Source organism: Pelophylax lessonae (assembly GCF_965119305.1).
Source record: "Pelophylax lessonae genome assembly, chromosome: 4".
NCBI lineage: Eukaryota > Metazoa > Chordata > Amphibia > Anura > Ranidae > Pelophylax > Pelophylax lessonae.
The window spans coordinates 322,474,273-322,492,169 of record NC_138771.1 but is presented as its reverse complement, the minus strand read 5'-3'; positions in this window follow the sequence as shown (position 1 = coordinate 322,492,169).

The window sequence follows — 17,897 nt, the reverse complement described above, 5'->3', positions numbered from 1 at the left end:
TACAATCGATATTGCTGTGTGGGGGGTGGGGTCTGCACTCAATCCTGATCTACGATCTCTTCTCAATCCTGTTAGGGACAGAGTCTGCTGAATTTTAGGGAAACTGTGTTCTACAAACTACAATCGATATTGCTGTGTGGTGTGGGATTGGAGATAGGCAGGTGTCAGTGATCCACATCCATTTTTCTGTGTGTGAGCTGCAGTGAACACAATCTTTTTGGGCTGCAGTGAACACAATCTTTTTGGGCTGCAGTGAACACAATCTTTTTGGGCTGCAGTGAACACAATCTTTTTGGGGTGCAGTGAACAAAATCTTTTTGGGGTGCAGTGAACACAATCCTTTTTGGTGTGCAGTGAACACAATCTTTGTGGGGTGCAGTGAACAAAATCCTTTGTGGGGTGCAGTGAACACAATCTTTTTGGGGTGCAGTGAACAAAATCCTTTTTGGGGTGCAGTGAACAACATCCTTTTTGGGGTGCAGTGAACACAATCTTTTTGGGGTGCAGTGAACAAAATCCTTTGTGGGGTGCAGTGAACACAATCTTTTTGGGGTGCAGTGAACACAATCTTTTTGGGGTGGAGTGAACAACATCCTTTTTGGGGTGCAGTGAACAAAATCCTTTTTGGGGTGCAGTGAACAAAATCATTTTTGGGGTGCAGTGAACACAATCTTTTTGGGGTGCAGTGAACACAATCTTTGTGGGGTGCAGTGAACACAATCTTTTTGGGGTGGAGTGAACAACATCCTTTTTGGGGTGCAGTGAACAACATCCTTTTTGGGGTGCAGTGAACACAATCTTTTTGGGGTGCAGTGAACACAATCTTTGTGGGGTACAGTGAACAGAATCTTTGTGGGGTGCAGTGAACACAATCTTTGGGGGGTACAGTGAACACAATCTTTGTGAGGTGCAGTGAACACAATCTTTGTGGGGTGCAGTGAACACAATCATTGTGGGGTGCAGTGAACTCAATCTTTGTGGGGTACAGTGAACACAATCTCATACTTCTGAAGGTTTGAGGGTGCTGCCTGTTCCATACTCCCCCTACTCCTCATCTAGCCTTTTAGGGGTACAAACAATAGTAATTGGGGCCTAGTGTGGTTGTGTACGTGTGATATACATACACTTTTTTGGGATCATATTTTCTATTCCGCTATTTAATCAAAAACCTTTGGGGATCAGTTAAATTGGGGGATAGTCTGTGTTGGTACGTGTGAGAGAGATCCACCTTTCCAAGTTGTTGGGGTTCATCTCATACTTCTGAAGGTTTGAGGGTGCTGCCTGTTCCATACTCCCCCTACTCCTAGCCTTTTAGGGGTACAAACAATAGTAATTGGGGCCTAGTGTGGTTGTGTACGTGTGATATACATACACTTTTTTGGGATCATATTTTCTATTCCGCTATTTAATCAAAAACCTTTGGGGATCAGTTAAATTGGGGGATAGTCTGTGTTGGTACGTGTGAGAGAGATCCACCTTTCCAAGTTGTTGGGGTTCATCTCATACTTCTGAAGGTTTGAGGGTGCTGCCTGTTCCATACTCCCCCTACTCCTAGCCTTTTAGGGGTACAAACAATAGTAATTGGGGCCTAGTGTGGTTGTGTACGTGTGATATACATACACTTTTTTGGGATCATATTTTCTATTCCGCTATTTAATCAAAAACCTTTGGGGATCAGTTAAATTGGGGGATAGTCTGTGTTGGTACGTGTGAGAGAGATCCACCTTTCCAAGTTGTTGGGGTTCATCTCATACTTCTGAAGGTTTGAGGGTGCTGCCTGTTCCATACTCCCCCCTACTCCTAGCCTTTTAGGGGTACAAACAATAGTAATTGGGGCCTAGTGTGGTTGTGTACGTGTGATATACATACACTTTTTTGGGATCATATTTTCTATTCCGCTATTTAATCAAAAACCTTTGGGGATCAGTTAAATTGGGGGATAGTCTGTGTTGGTACGTGTGAGAGAGATCCACCTTTCCAAGTTGTTGGGGTTCATCTCATACTTCTGAAGGTTTGAGGGTGCTGCCTGTTCCATACTCCCCCTACTCCTAGCCTTTTAGGGGTACAAACAATAGTAATTGGGGCCTAGTGTGGTTGTGTACGTGTGATATACATACACTTTTTTGGGATCATATTTTCTATTCCGCTATTTAATCAAAAACCTTTGGGGATCAGTTAAATTGGGGGATAGTCTGTGTTGGTACGTGTGAGAGAGATCCACCTTTCCAAGTTGTTGGGGTTCATCTCATACTTCTGAAGGTTTGAGGGTGCTGCCTGTTCCATACTCCCCCTACTCCTAGCCTTTTAGGGGTACAAACAATAGTAATTGGGGCCTAGTGTGGTTGTGTACGTGTGATATACATACACTTTTTTGGGATCATATTTTCTATTCCGCTATTTAATCAAAAACCTTTGGGGATCAGTTAAATTGGGGGATAGTCTGTGTTGGTACGTGTGAGAGAGATCCACCTTTCCAAGTTGTTGGGGTTCATCTCATACTTCTGAAGGTTTGAGGGTGCTTCCTGTTCCATACTCCCCCTACTCCTAGCCTTTTAGGGGTACAAACAATAGTAATTGGGGCCTAGTGTGGTTGTGTACGTGTGATATACATACACTTTTTTGGGATCATATTTTCTATTCCGCTATTTAATCAAAAACCTTTGGGGATCAGTTAAATTGGGGGATAGTCTGTGTTGGTACGTGTGAGAGAGATCCACCTTTCCAAGTTGTTGGGGTTCATCTCATACTTCTGAAGGTTTGAGGGTGCTGCCTGTTCCATACTCCCCCTACTCCTAGCCTTTTAGGGGTACAAACAATAGTAATTGGGGCCTAGTGTGGTTGTGTACGTGTGATATACATACACTTTTTTGGGATCATATTTTCTATTCCGCTATTTAATCAAAAACCTTTGGGGATCAGTTAAATTGGGGGATAGTCTGTGTTGGTACGTGTGAGAGAGATCCACCTTTCCAAGTTGTTGGGGTTCATCTCATACTTCTGAAGGTTTGAGGGTGCTGCCTGTTCCATACTCCCCCTACTCCTAGCCTTTTAGGGGTACAAACAATAGTAATTGGGGCCTAGTGTGGTTGTGTACGTGTGATATACATACACTTTTTTGGGATCATATTTTCTATTCCGCTATTTAATCAAAAACCTTTGGGGATCAGTTAAATTGGGGGATAGTCTGTGTTGGTACGTGTGAGAGAGATCCACCTTTCCAAGTTGTTGGGGTTCATCTCATACTTCTGAAGGTTTGAGGGTGCTGCCTGTTCCATACTCCCCCTACTCCTAGCCTTTTAGGGGTACAAACAATAGTAATTGGGGCCTAGTGTGGTTGTGTACGTGTGATATACATACACTTTTTTGGGATCATATTTTCTATTCCGCTATTTAATCAAAAACCTTTGGGGATCAGTTAAATTGGGGGATAGTCTGTGTTGGTACGTGTGAGAGAGATCCACCTTTCCAAGTTGTTGGGGTTCATCTCATACTTCTGAAGGTTTGAGGGTGCTGCCTGTTCCATACTCCCCCTACTCCTAGCCTTTTAGGGGTACAAACAATAGTAATTGGGGCCTAGTGTGGTTGTGTACGTGTGATATACATACACTTTTTTGGGATCATATTTTCTATTCCGCTATTTAATCAAAAACCTTTGGGGATCAGTTAAATTGGGGGATAGTCTGTGTTGGTACGTGTGAGAGAGATCCACCTTTCCAAGTTGTTGGGGTTCATCTCATACTTCTGAAGGTTTGAGGGTGCTGCCTGTTCCATACTCCCCCTACTCCTAGCCTTTTAGGGGTACAAACAATAGTAATTGGGGCCTAGTGTGGTTGTGTACGTGTGATATACATACACTTTTTTGGGATCATATTTTCTATTCCGCTATTTAATCAAAAACCTTTGGGGATCAGTTAAATTGGGGGATAGTCTGTGTTGGTACGTGTGAGAGAGATCCACCTTTCCAAGTTGTTGGGGTTCATCTCATACTTCTGAAGGTTTGAGGGTGCTGCCTGTTCCATACTCCCCCTACTCCTAGCCTTTTAGGGGTACAAACAATAGTAATTGGGGCCTAGTGTGGTTGTGTACGTGTGATATACATACACTTTTTTGGGATCATATTTTCTATTCCGCTATTTAATCAAAAACCTTTGGGGATCAGTTAAATTGGGGGATAGTCTGTGTTGGTACGTGTGAGAGAGATCCACCTTTCCAAGTTGTTGGGGTTCATCTCATACTTCTGAAGGTTTGAGGGTGCTGCCTGTTCCATACTCCCCCTACTCCTCATCTAGCCTTTTAGGGGTACAAACAATAGTAATTGGGGCCCAGTGTGGTTGTGTACGTGTGATATACATACACTTTTTTGGGATCATATTTTCTATTCCGCTATTTAATCAAAAACCTTTGGGGATCAGTTAAATTGGGGGATAGTCTGTGTCGGTACGTGTGAGAGAGATCCACCTTTCCAAGTTGTTGGGGTTCATCTCATACTTCTGAAGGTTTGAGGGTGCTGCCTGTTCCATACCCCCCCTACTCCTCATCTAGCCTTTTAGGGGTACAAACAATAGTAATTGGGGCCTAGTGTGGTTGTGTACGTGCGAGATACATACACTTTTTTTGATCATATTTCCTATTCCGCTATTCAATAAAAACCTTTGAGGATCAATTGAATTGCGGGATAGTCTGTGTCGGTACGTGTGAGAGAGATCCACCTTTCCAAGTTGTTGGGGTTCATCTCATACTTCTGAAGGTTTGAGGGTGCTGCCTGTTCCATACTCCCCCTACTCCTCATCTAGCCTTTTAGGGGTACAAACAATAGTAATTGGGGCCTAGTGTGGTTGTGTACGTGTGATATACATACACTTTTTTTGGATCATATTTTCTATTCCGCTATTTAATCAAAAACCTTTGGGGATCAGTTAAATTGGGGGATAGTCTGTGTTGGTACGTGTGAGAGAGATCCACCTTTCCAAGTTGTTGGGGTTCATCTCATACTTCTGAAGGTTTGAGGGTGCTGCCTGTTCCATACTCCCCCTACTCCTCATCTAGCCTTTTAGGGGTACAAACAATAGTAATTGGGGCCCAGTGTGGTTGTGTACGTGTGATATACATACACTTTTTTGGGATCATATTTTCTATTCCGCTATTTAATCAAAAACCTTTGGGGATCAGTTAAATTGGGGGATAGTCTGTGTCGGTACGTGTGAGAGAGATCCACCTTTCCAAGTTGTTGGGGTTCATCTCATACTTCTGAAGGTTTGAGGGTGCTGCCTGTTCCATACCCCCCCTACTCCTCATCTAGCCTTTTAGGGGTACAAACAATAGTAATTGGGGCCTAGTGTGGTTGTGTACGTGTGATATACATACACTTTTTTTGGATCATATTTTCTATTCCGCTATTTAATCAAAAACCTTTGGGGATCAGTTAAATTGGGGGATAGTCTGTGTCGGTACGTGTGAGAGAGATCCACCTTTCCAAGTTGTTGGGGTTCATCTCATACTTCTGAAGGTTTGAGGGTGCTGCCTGTTCCATACCCCCCCTACTCCTCATCTAGCCTTTTAGGGGTACAAACAATAGTAATTGGGGCCTAGTGTGGTTGTGTACGTGCGAGATACATACACTTTTTTTGATCATATTTCCTATTCCGCTATTCAATAAAAACCTTTGAGGATCAATTGAATTGCGGGATAGTCTGTGTCGGTACGTGTGAGAGAGATCCACCTTTCCAAGTTGTTGGGGTTCATCTCATACTTCTGAAGGTTTGAGGGTGCTGCCTGTTCCATACTCCCCCTACTCCTCATCTAGCCTTTTAGGGGTACAAACAATAGTAATTGGGGCCCAGTGTGGTTGTGTACGTGTGATATACATACACTTTTTTGGATCATATTTTCTATTCCGCTATTTAATTTAACTGGGCCTCCATGCGAGACCTGTGTGCCTTGTTGCGCTGTTTTGAGTACTCCACCAACATGGCCAGTGGCAATGACGCCGTTCTCAGCTTAACTATCCCACTTCTATGCCTCCTTGAAAAAACAATTCGGGCGATGATGGAAGAGGATGTGGCACAGGATGAGGAGGAGGAGGAGGATGAAGAGGTAACATTTCCAAGGCTTTCAGGGCAGTCATTCGCAAGGGGCTCCGAGGGTGGGTTCCTGCACACGCAAACGCCAGGGACGCAATTGTCCAGCAGGGGCACAGTTCTGGAGGATGAGGAGGAGGAGGAGGAGCTGGAGGAGGAGATGGAACCATGTTCACAGCAGGGTGGCACCCAGGCCAGCTCATGGCCATCACTGGTGCGTGGCTGGGGGGATACAGAGGACACGGACGATACACCTCCCACAGAGGACAGCCTTTCGTTGCCTCTGGGCAGCCTGGCACACATGAGCGATTACATGCTGCAGTGTCTCCACAACGACCGCCGAGTTGCCCACATTCTAACTTGTGCTGATTACTGGGTGGCCACGCTGCTGGATCCCCGTTACAAGGACAACGTACCGTCCTTAATTCACTCACTGGAGCGCGATCGCAAGATGCGCGAGTACAAGCGCACGCTGGTAGACGCCATGCTGCTGGCATTCCCATCTGACAGCGGGGCCACAGTGGAAGCACAAGGCAGAGGAGGAGGAGGAGGAGGTCGCCAACGCAACCAGGGCACCGCCAGCACCTCAGAAGGCAGGGTTAGCATGGCCGAAATGTGGAAAAGCTTTGTCAGCACGCCACAACAAACAGCAGCACCAGCAGCTCAGATGGAACGTCTTAGCAGGAGGCAGCATTTTACCAACATGGTGGAGCAGTATGTGTGCACACGCCTACATGTAGTGAATGACGGGTCTGCCCCCTTCAACTTCTGGGTCTCCAAATTGGGCACATGGCTTGAGCTTGCCCTTTACGCCTTGGAGGTGCTGGCGTGCCCTGCAGCCAGTGTATTATCTGAACGGGTATTTAGCACGGCTGGGGGCGTTATAACAGACAAGCGCAGCCGCCTGTCCAGAGACAATGTGGACAAGCTCACGTTCATTAAAATGAACCAGGCATGGATCCCACGGGACTTTTCCGTACCTTATGCAGAATAGCAATGGATACCGACCTTACCCACCCATTGTTCCATTTTTGCTCTTTCTCACTCTTTTGGGGTGTACCCTCATTTAAAATTTTTGAAAAGAAGCAGTGTTGGCTACCTCGTCCTCCTCCTCAGGGCCAGATTAATGTAGGGGCTATTGGAGCTGCAGCTCCAGGCCCCTACCTTTTATATAGGCCCCGGGTTGGCCATATTCACTGTTACCGCTCTTCTGTCACTTGTAAACACAGAAGTCTGGCTTCTATGCTCGCTTCCCCAGGCAGCACCCTCAGAACCTCCCCACACAGCGTGAAGGCCGGACAAGGAGGGACAGTTGGCGATGCATGGATGTGTTTATGGGCTTCAGAGACAGCATCCCATGTTGAATTAGGCATGCATGGCTGCACCCTTCCTCCTCTGGGTGCATGGCAAGGCACGGCCCTTAAGGCCCTTCAAAATCCTCAGCACCAAGCCCATGATGCTGTTAATCCGGCCCTGGTCCTCCTCCACCGCCGCTTCCACCTACACCGCCCATAGGTGTGCGCAGCCTATTGCATTAAGGTGTGCACCCCAAAGTTGAAATACACATGCATGTGTTTGCCAGCAGGGAGAGTAATGTATCGGGGCCATGTACCTGTAGGCAAGGAGAAATAGAGCAGAGCAGGTCCCAGGGAGATCTTTCCCATCTCCTCACTGGCAATGCTATGTGCCCTAGGTGATTAGGGTGTGCCCAGGCACACCCAGCACACCCTGTGCGCACGCCTATGTCACCGCTAGGCTTGTGACGGTATCAGATTTTCATGCTGCGATTAATTGATTAAGGTTTTGCCACGGTATACGGTATTATCACGGTATTCTATTATTAAATTTAAATTATTAAATTTCCACCTCACTTCAATTTCATTGCTGAATTTAGGGGCTTTGGTTCACTTATGCACATTATTATATAGTCAGTCAGTACAGACTCTGTGAACCAGGCCTAAAATAGGTCATCAAGCAGTGTCTGGCCTAACTGGTGATAACTGGTTCTGGCGCTCGGCTCCGATCCGATGGCCTGGTCATTAAGAGGGCAAATCCTTGTGGTCAAGAAGTGGTTAAACCTGAAGGAGGTGTTGTTTATAAATTACTTTACTATTGCTTTAGGCCTGGTTCACATGTATGTGGGTTGGTGGTTCACATTTGCACAGGCATAGCAGCCCATTGATTTGAATGGGCTGCTATGCCCTCATTTTCCGCAGAAAAAAGGTGCATGCAGCATTTTTTTAAAATTCAGTGGCCTTGAAATCCATCCTGCTTTTGCACCATGCGACTAACCTGCAGTTCCTGCTCTGGCAAGCTTTCTGCATTTTTTGTATACGTGGGCACGGCATTTAAAAATAAACAGTTTGCGTGTGCAGCAACGGCAGGTAAGTCGCATGGTGCAAAAGAAGGATGGATTTCATGGCCACTGCATTTTTTTAAATTCTGCATGCACCTTTTTTCAGCTGAAAACGCAGGCATAGCAGCTCAAGCCCATTCACATCAATGGGCTGCTATGCCTGTGCAAATGTGGGCCCCCAACCCGCATACATGTGAACCAGGCCTAAAGCAATAGTAAAGTCATTAATTGGTTAAACCTGCAGGAGGACCGGTGTTTTTATCTATTAATGACTTTACTATTGCTTTAGGCCTGGTTCACATGTATGCGGGTTGGGGGCCCACATTTGCACAGGCATAGCAGCCCATTGATGTGAATGGGCTTGAGCTGCTATGCCTGCGTTTTCAGCTGAAAAAAGGTGCATGCAGAATTTAAAAAAATGCAGTGGCCATGAAATCCATCCTTCTTTTGCACCATGCGACTTACCTGCCGTTGCTGCACACGCAAACTGTTTATTTTTAAATGCCGTGCCCACGTATACAAAAAATGCAGAAAGCTTGCCAGAGCAGGAACTGCAGGTTAGTCGCATGGTGCAAAAGCAGGATGGATTTCAAGGCCACTGAATTTAAAAAAAATGCTGCATGCACCTTTTTTCTGCGGAAAATGAGGGCATAGCAGCCCGTTCAAATCAATGGGCTGCTATGCCTGTGCAAATGTGGGCCGCCAACCCGCATACATGTGAACCGCCAACCCGCATACATGTGAACCACCAACCCGCATACATGTGAACCAGGCCTAAAGCAATAGTAAAGTCATTAATAGATAAAAACACCGGTCCTCCTGCAGGTTTAACCACTTCTGGATCGCAAGGATTTGCCCCTTTAAAGACCAGGCCATCGGATCAGAGCGCCAGGACCAGTCATCACCAGGTAGGCCAGACACTGCTTGATGGCTATATAATAATGTAATGTGGGCTGCTAGGCGTGTGTGTGTGTATATATATATTTATTAGAGCTGCACGATTCTGGCCAAAATGAGAATCACGATTTTTTAGCTTGGAATAAAGATCACGATTCTCTCACGATTCTCTGTGTAACAAAAAAAAAAAAAATTGGGATAACTTTACTGTTACGTTTTTTTTTTTTTTTTTATTCATTAAAGTCTAATCATTGCGTTTGAAAGACTGCTGCGCAAATACAGTGTGACATAAAATATTACAACAATCGCCATTTTATTCTGTAGGGTCTCTGCTAAAAAAATATATAAAATGTTTGGGGGTTCTAAGTACTTTTCTAGCAAAAAAAAAACTGATTTTAACTTGCAAGCAGCAAGTGTCAGAAAAAGATCCAGTCTTTAAGAGGTTAAACTTCCTTTCTCCCTGGCAGAGGGAAGGAAAAGATACAAATGTAATCATTTTTGTTTATAGTTAGGAGACTTAATGCTGAAAGGTGTTAGCTGAGTGAGTGAATGAGTCATCCAGCTCACTGAAATGTATCAATTCACAAGTCAGGCAGACTTGACAGAGAAACTCGGTATTTTAAAAATGCCACAATAACAATACCGTGGCTATGCAATACCGCGATATATCGAATTACCGAAAACCGGCATATGTCTAGTCACCGCCACATCCACCACCACCTCAACCTCCCTCCTACTCCATATGGGCCTCGTCCTTCAGAGATGAAGAAGAACATTGTTTTATTTTTCTGTTTTTTTTTGTTGTTTTAAGTTATTTCCCTATCCACATTTGTTTGCAGAGCACTTGCCATGCTCTTAATTACGTTTTGCTGCCATTTGCAGCACTCTAGCCCTTTCCTTTGGTGTTTTAGAGCCATTTTAGTGCCTTAAAGTTCGGGTCCCCATTGACTTCAATGGGGTTCGGTGTCCGGGAAAAGTTCGGTAAAAGTCCGGGACACGGACCCGGACTTTTTTTTAAAGTTCGGCCGAACCCGTCGAACACGGACATCTAGGTGTTCGCTCAACCCTACTTAGGATATAATAATCTTGGTGCTCCTGCTTTTTATTATATCAAGTTTAACTACTTTGCTGCTCCTGGGGAGTTCAGTGGTATTTCTCACTTTATATTCCTGTGTTTTCTCTTGTTTTATTCAGTCCTAACCACTCGTAAACTTCACCTCTGTATGGAATGTGTGCCTTATCGTTTTAATTTGAAGTTAGTCCCATTATCATTCACTTTAAGTCTCTGTTAGAACCATACCTTCTCTCAGAGATTATAGATAGTTGACCAGATAATGCTGCACTCAGCGTGCTAAACAGCCATGTTTTTGTCCTCCACCTGCTTAGCCCCCTGCTTCTCTTATATTAATCTTTTCATCAGCTCAAAATGCGGGATAGATAGATACTTTCTAATTAATGTTCAATGTTCTTTGGCTTCCTATGGATATCAGGTTCACTCATAATACTGCTCTTTTGAAACATGTATATTGAAAGTGAAAGTGAAAGTAAGAAAAAAGGGGGGGGGGGGCTTTCACCCTCTCACCACTTCGATGCAAGTCACCGCTGTATTAGTTCATGTTTCAGCAGCCGGATTCCATCCGGTCTCTCACTGTGCCCCGTCAGCCTGCTCCACTCTGCTTGGAGCCGCCTCAGCAGGCGTTCCCAGCCTTCCAGAGCCGGACACACTCCATTTCCCGGCGTCGTGCCGAGCCTCTATCCCCTGGTCGTCCGAGGCTTCTCAGCACTCTCCTAGCAGCCGCTTCGGCGGTGGAAGATGAAGGTCAGTGGCGGTGGTTTAGGGTGCCCAAAGAGCCTGGGATCTGTCCAGTGGGGGGTGTGAGAAGGGGGGTAGGGAGCTGGGGGCTAGCCATCCATGATGGAGCGAGGATTATGGGCTGCAGCCATCCTTTCCCGGACTAGGGCTCCCTGAAGCCTAGCACCTACTCAGAGCGGACGCCATTGTCAGGCTCCTCCCCCTCCTCCTCTGAGAAAGGATATTCTAATGCTCTTTTTTTTTTTTTTAAAGGAAATACCAGAAAAAAAAGATGTACCTGGTCAAAAACATGACCTGACTAGGCTGCGCACAGTTTACCAGCAAGCCTCAGACTGATTCATCAGAATTTATAGGGAAGGGGAGGGAATGAGATCCCTGGGACCTGCTCTTACCGGAAAAAAGGCTATATTTGTTTGCTGTTTTTTTTTTTGTTTTTGTAAACTAAGAATGGGAAGGCTTGTTTCATTAATATATATGTATATATATATATATATAATATATATTATTATTATTATTATTAATATACAGGATTTATATAGCGCCAACAGTTTGCGCAGCGCTTAACAAAGTGAAGGCAGACATTACAGTTACAATACAGTTTAGAACAAAAGGAATCAGAGGGCCCTGCTCATTAGAGCTTACAATCTAAAAGGGAGGGTCAGTTGATACAAAAGTCAATAGCTGTGGGGAGGGTCAATTGATAAAAAAGGCAATAGTTGTGGGGGATGAGCTGATGGAGCAAGTGAAACAGTTTTTAGTTAGTAGCCGGGTAGGCTTCTTTAAAGAGAAGGATTTTCAGGGATAGTCTACAGATGGATAGATTAGGGGACAGTCGGACAGATTGGGGTAGAGAGTTCCAAAGAATGGGAGAAGCTCTGGAGAATCCTGGAGGCAAGCATGGGAAGAGATGACAAGGGAGCTAGAGAGCAGGAGGTCTTGGGAGGACCGAAGAGAGCGGCTTGGTTGATATTTTGAGATCAGGTTAGTGATGTAGCTGGGGGCAGAGTTGTAGATGGCTTTGTAAACTATTGTTAGCACTTTGAATTGTATTCGTTGGGTGAGGGGAAGCCAGTGAAGGGATTGGCAGAGAGGGGTGGAGGACACTGAACGTTGGTAAGGTGGATAAGTCTTGCAGCAGCATTCATTATGGATTGAAGGGGGGATAATCTATGTAAGGGTAATCCAATGAGGAGGGAGTTGCAATAATCGAGGCCAAAGATAACCAGGGCGTGAATTAAAAGCTTGATGGTGTCATTGGTTAAAAAGGGCCGTATTCTAGCGATGTTGCGGAGGTTAAGGCGGCATGATTTGGACAGGGATTGGATGTGAGCCTGAAAGGACAGTGCAGAGTCCAGGGTTACCCCTAGCACCCTGGCATGTGTGGAAGGACTGATAGTTGTTCCATTGTTCTTGACAGAGAATTCCGGGGAAGGGGCACGTGGAGGAGGAAATATTATGAGCTCGGTTTTAGATAGATTCAGTTTGAGGAAGTGGTGAGACATCCAGGCTGATATGTCTGTTAGTAGATCAGTGATGAGGGAGGAGACTGATGGGGTGAGCTGAGGGGTAGAGAGGTAGATTTGGGTGTCATCAGCATAGAAATGGTAGTGGAAGCCATGGGAGGCTATTAGCTGACCCAGGGAGGAGGAATAGATTGAGAATAGTAGCGGTCCAAGGACAGAACCTTGGGGGACCCCAACAGTAAGAGGAGTTGCAGGGGAGTAAGTGGAATTATAAGTGACACTGAAGGTGCGGTGAGATAGGTAAGATTCGAACCAATGGAGAGCACAGCCATGGAGACCGAGCAAACTGAGTTTTTTGAGAAGGAAGGGGTGGTCAACAGTATCAAAGGAAGAAGAGAGGTCCAAGAGTAAGAGTATTGAGTAGTGACCATTGGTTTTAGCTGTTAGTAAGTCATTTGTAGGTTTTAGGAGAGAAGTTTCTGTGGAGTGTTGCCGGCGAAATCCAGACTGAAGGGGATCAAGGAGGTTATTCTCAATGAGGTGCTTGCTCAGGCGGTTGTAGACTAAACGTTCAAGGAGTTTAGAGCAAAAGGGAGTAGGGAGATGGGTCTTAAGTTATTAAGATTGGTGGGGTCTAGTGAGGCTTTCTTTGGTATGGCAGTTACTAGCGCATGTTTTAGAGAGTTGGAGAAGAAGCCAGTGGAGAGGGAGAGGTTGAAGATATGAGTTAAAGAGTGTAGGATAGAGTCAGAGGGTGACCGTAGTATTTGAGAAGGAACAGGTTCCAGGGGGCAGGAAGTTAGGTGGGCATTAGAAAAAAATGTATTTTCTTCCTCTACAGTAGTTGGGTTAAACAAGGGAAGTATTGATTGTGCAGGAGAACAAGGTGTGTAAGGTGAGGGAGATATCTGTAGTGTAAAGATCTCTTCATGAATTGTATCAATCTTATTTTTGAAGTGATTGGCAATCTCTTGGGCAGTGAGTAAGTTAGTGGGTGGAAGCAATGGAGGACGAAGTAGAGCTTTGAAGGTAGAAAAGAGTTGACGGGGTCTGTGTGAGAGGGTGTTAATGAGAGTGATAAAGTAGGTCTGTTTGGCAGTATGGAGGCAGGAACTGTATTTTTGGAGGGCAGATTTATATTGGCTGAAATTTTGCTGTGACTTAGTCTTACGCCACAGACGCTCAAGAGCGCGACTACGTTTTTTGAGGCTTCTGGTATTGTCTGTCTGCCAGGTTTGTAGCGGTCGGGGCCTGATTCTGTGTGTAGTGAGGGGGGCCAAAGCATCCAGGGTAGATGACAGTGAACTGTTGTAGACAGAAGTGGCCATGTTGGAGCAGGAAAGGGATGAGATTGTGCTGAAGAGACAATCTGTAGTAGAAAAAAGAAGTGAAGGGTTAAGATGGCGAAGGTTTCTACGTGTAATTGTTCGGTAGTTGGAAGGTAAGGAGGAGGACAAGGAGAGACTGAATCAGAGAGAGGGAATGGAATGTTGGAGAGGTTGTGAGGGGTGCGTAGGTAGGAGAACATGAGGTCAAGGCTGTTGCCATTAGAGTGCGTAGAAGCATGTGTCCATTGTTTTAGGTCAAAAGAGGAGGTTAAGCTCAAAAGTTTAGAAGTAGCAGGAGTGTTAAGATTAACAGGGATGTTGAAGTCTCCATGAATGATTGTGGGAATTTCAGAAGAGAGAAAGTAGGGTAGACAGGCAGAGAAGTCATCAAGGAACCCTGATACCGGTCCAGGAGGCCGATAGATCACAGCAATTCTCAACGAAACTGGAGAAAATAGACAAATACAGTGAACTTCAAATGAGGAGAGAGATAGAGAAGGGGGTGGATGAAGAACCTGAAAAGTGCTTTGAGGGGAAAGCAGAATTCCAACCCCACCTCCTTTCCGTCCACTAGGCCTGGGAGAGTGAGTCCACAGGAGGCCACCATGGGAGAGGGCAGCAGGAGAAGGAGAGTCAGATTCTTGAAGCCAGGTCTCAGTAATTGCAAGCAGGTTGAAGGAGTTTGTGATAAATAGGTCATGGACAGAGGTGAGTTTGTTGCAAACAGAGCGGGCATTCCAGAGGGCACAGGAGAAGGGGAGGTTGGCTCTAGGCAGAAGAGGAATAGAACACAGATTGTGTGGATTTCGGCTGGTGTCAGAGGATAGGGGGTGACGGGTATGTTTGCCAAAGGTAAATGATGGGGGTCCAGTATTTGGGGAAATATCTTCAGAGGTTAGGAGAAGCAGAAGGGTGAGGGAGGTGATATGGGAGCATGATTTATGAGGGGGGACACATCTCAGTGTCCTGTAGGTTTTATTGGTGTGTGGGTTCAGTATTAGCAGGAGTTGATGAGTGCAGTATAAAGGTAAGAATAGGAGTGAGGGTGATATATACAAGCTGTGGGGTGGAGAAGAGGGGTAAAGGAGAGAAAGTTTTAGGAGAGAGGATGCAAACATGAGAATGAGAATTAGGGATTGCATAATACAGGGTGGTGAGATTGAGAAGTAGATTGAATGTGAGATGGAAAAGTTGTATAGAGACTCAGGTCACCTGTAGTCTGTCTGTTGGCTTGCAGTTGTATGCTTTGTGCATTCGCTGAAGTGCTGAGCCGAAGTGTAATACTTAATCCAATATTAATATTTTATCCAAGATGATAGTTGCCTATGCAATTCCTGCCTGTGCATCCCCTAGAAAGGGCTTACATTTATACTGAGTTGGGTGGAGGTATTGCCAATGAATCAATTAGGATTGCATAGGAGGGACACATGGCTGACAGAATAAACTTCTCACACCAAAGACAGACTACAAGAAATAACAAGAGAGCAGAATGGCAGAGTAATAAAGACAGTGCCCGGACAAGGTCAATGGGTGCCCAGGGCGAAGATGGCAAACTGCGCCCCCCCCGGGTGTAAAGAAAGAGTCCGTGTCATTTCAAATCAAGTAAATACTTAATACAAAACAAATTAACTTAGGTTTAATTCAATAGAAACAGAGTTTACTCACACATTTTAATCATATGTATTTTTATTAGAGGCGCTTAAAGTGCTTTGAAAAAATAATGCTGCAAATGTGGGGTGGGGGGGGCTTATTAACCATTTGAGCTCTGGATGATTTTACCCCCTTCCTGACCAGTCCATATTTTGCTAATTAGAACTGCGTTACTTTAACTGGTGTTTGCGCGGGCATGCAGCACTGCAACCAAACAAAACGTATATTATTTTTATCACACAAATAAAGCTATCTTTTGGTGGTATTTGCATGCCACAGGGTTTTTTTTTTTTTGCTTTTATTGTATGAATGTACAAAAAAAAATTTTTTACTTTCTACTATAAAACATCCAATAAAACAAAAAAAAAATGTATTCTGTTGTCTTTGGTAAAAAAAAGTGTATATCAATTGGTTTGTGTAAACGCTAAAGTGCCTACAAATATATGGGATATATACAGTTTCTTTTTTTTTTTTTTTTATACTATTAATGGCAGAGATTAGCAACCTATAGTGGGACTGTAATACTGACACTAACTTACACTTTGTGGGAAGTGACTAACTGCCGCTGACATCACCAGTGACACTAATACAGTGATCAGTGATAATATTATACATATAATATATATTATATATGTCACTGTACTAATGACACTGGCTGAGTAGAGGTTAACATCTAGGGGCAATCAAGGGATTGTGTGCCTAACAATGTGTAATGTGTGCTGCTTTTTGCTGCTCATAAATTTGCTTTGCAGGGAAAAGAAAAAAAGTGATTGTTCCCTCTGTAAAGAGCCTTGTATTGATTACCAACACAGGGCTCTGGGCTGTGATGTCACACAGCTGGTTAGCAGGTCCCGGCCATGAATCATTGGTTAGGATCTGCTGGCAGACTCCCGCTGTGTCAAATCACAGGGGAGTAGGTGGGTGGGGGCCTGTGTCCCAAATACTGAAACAGGCAGGGACATACGGGTAGGTCACAGTGCCTGTAACTGCCACCTGTTCTATCACATTACCGCTACCCATGCGACTGTGTAATGGAAGTGACGTTCCGACCAAAAAATACTTACTGCGTATGCGCTGTGCATTCCAACATGTGTTCCACGCCGCGTTCCAAACACTTCATTATCTGACAGGTAGCGGTAATCTGATAGAACATCCATGCAGACATCTTACTACACCCAGCTATGTCTTGAATTTCAGGGTCATTTTAGCAATAAAGTGAGCGTATATAAATAAATATTGTATATTGATATCTGTGATGCTGTTTGGATGTTTCATTTTAAAAGCATAAAAGGTTTAGCGCTGAGTAGTGCGGGGTGTACCAACATGGCATCTGCCACCTTCCTACTGCTGCCGTCCGGCTTCATCAAAACAGCCTCACAGATGTCAATATACTATATTTTTATATCCACGCTCTTTACTGGTAAAATGACTCTGAAATTCAAGACGTAGCTGGGTGTAGTAAGATGTCGGCATAGTATACTAATAGTATTTGTAATATGCAGCATAAGGGGTTAATGTATTGCCACTGGTCACTGATGCATAAGTAATACATTAACCCTCTCATGCCGCATATTACAAATACCATTGGTAATTAACCCCCACCCCCCTCCCCTCCCCAATCCAAACAAACAGTTAAATGAATCTGCACATGGCAATCTGCTTACTTGCTGACACACTGACACACATGCTTCCTCTTCCTCTTCTTCTCACTTGCAGGTTCTAGGCCAGCTCCGACAGGCAGCAGCACGATATGCTCCTCCCCCCATCCCGCCTCTGGCCGGCCTCTCAGTGACACCATGCCAGGCGGGGACTAGGAAGTACCTGCCAGGCGGAGATACTCCTCCTGATCTCTGCCTGACAGAAAAGTGAAGAGCTGTTCCGTTAGACATATCTTCATGCTACACCGTCCTATGCTTGTGCCGGGTGCAGGAGCGCACTCGGCACAGCATTGTATCTACGATGAAGCAGTAGCACGGCCGGCGTATAGACACTTCACCTGCGACTACGCCCCCCTTCCTCCTGTATTTTGTTCCGCCCAGGGCAACCTCCCCCTCCGCCCCCCCCCCCCTGTACTGGCTCTGAATAAAGATAAGGACAGCTCATAATTTAGGTATAGACAAGAGAAAACAAAACAAACATCAGTGTTCTATGGACAGAGGTAAAGATTTTGAAAGCAGCATAGATTACCATTGAGCAAATTACAAACAAGGATTCTTTTTCAGTTAAAGGTGGATTTTGAAAGAAGCATAGATTACACATATATATACATTACATACCTATATATACACATACACACACTTATACACATATATT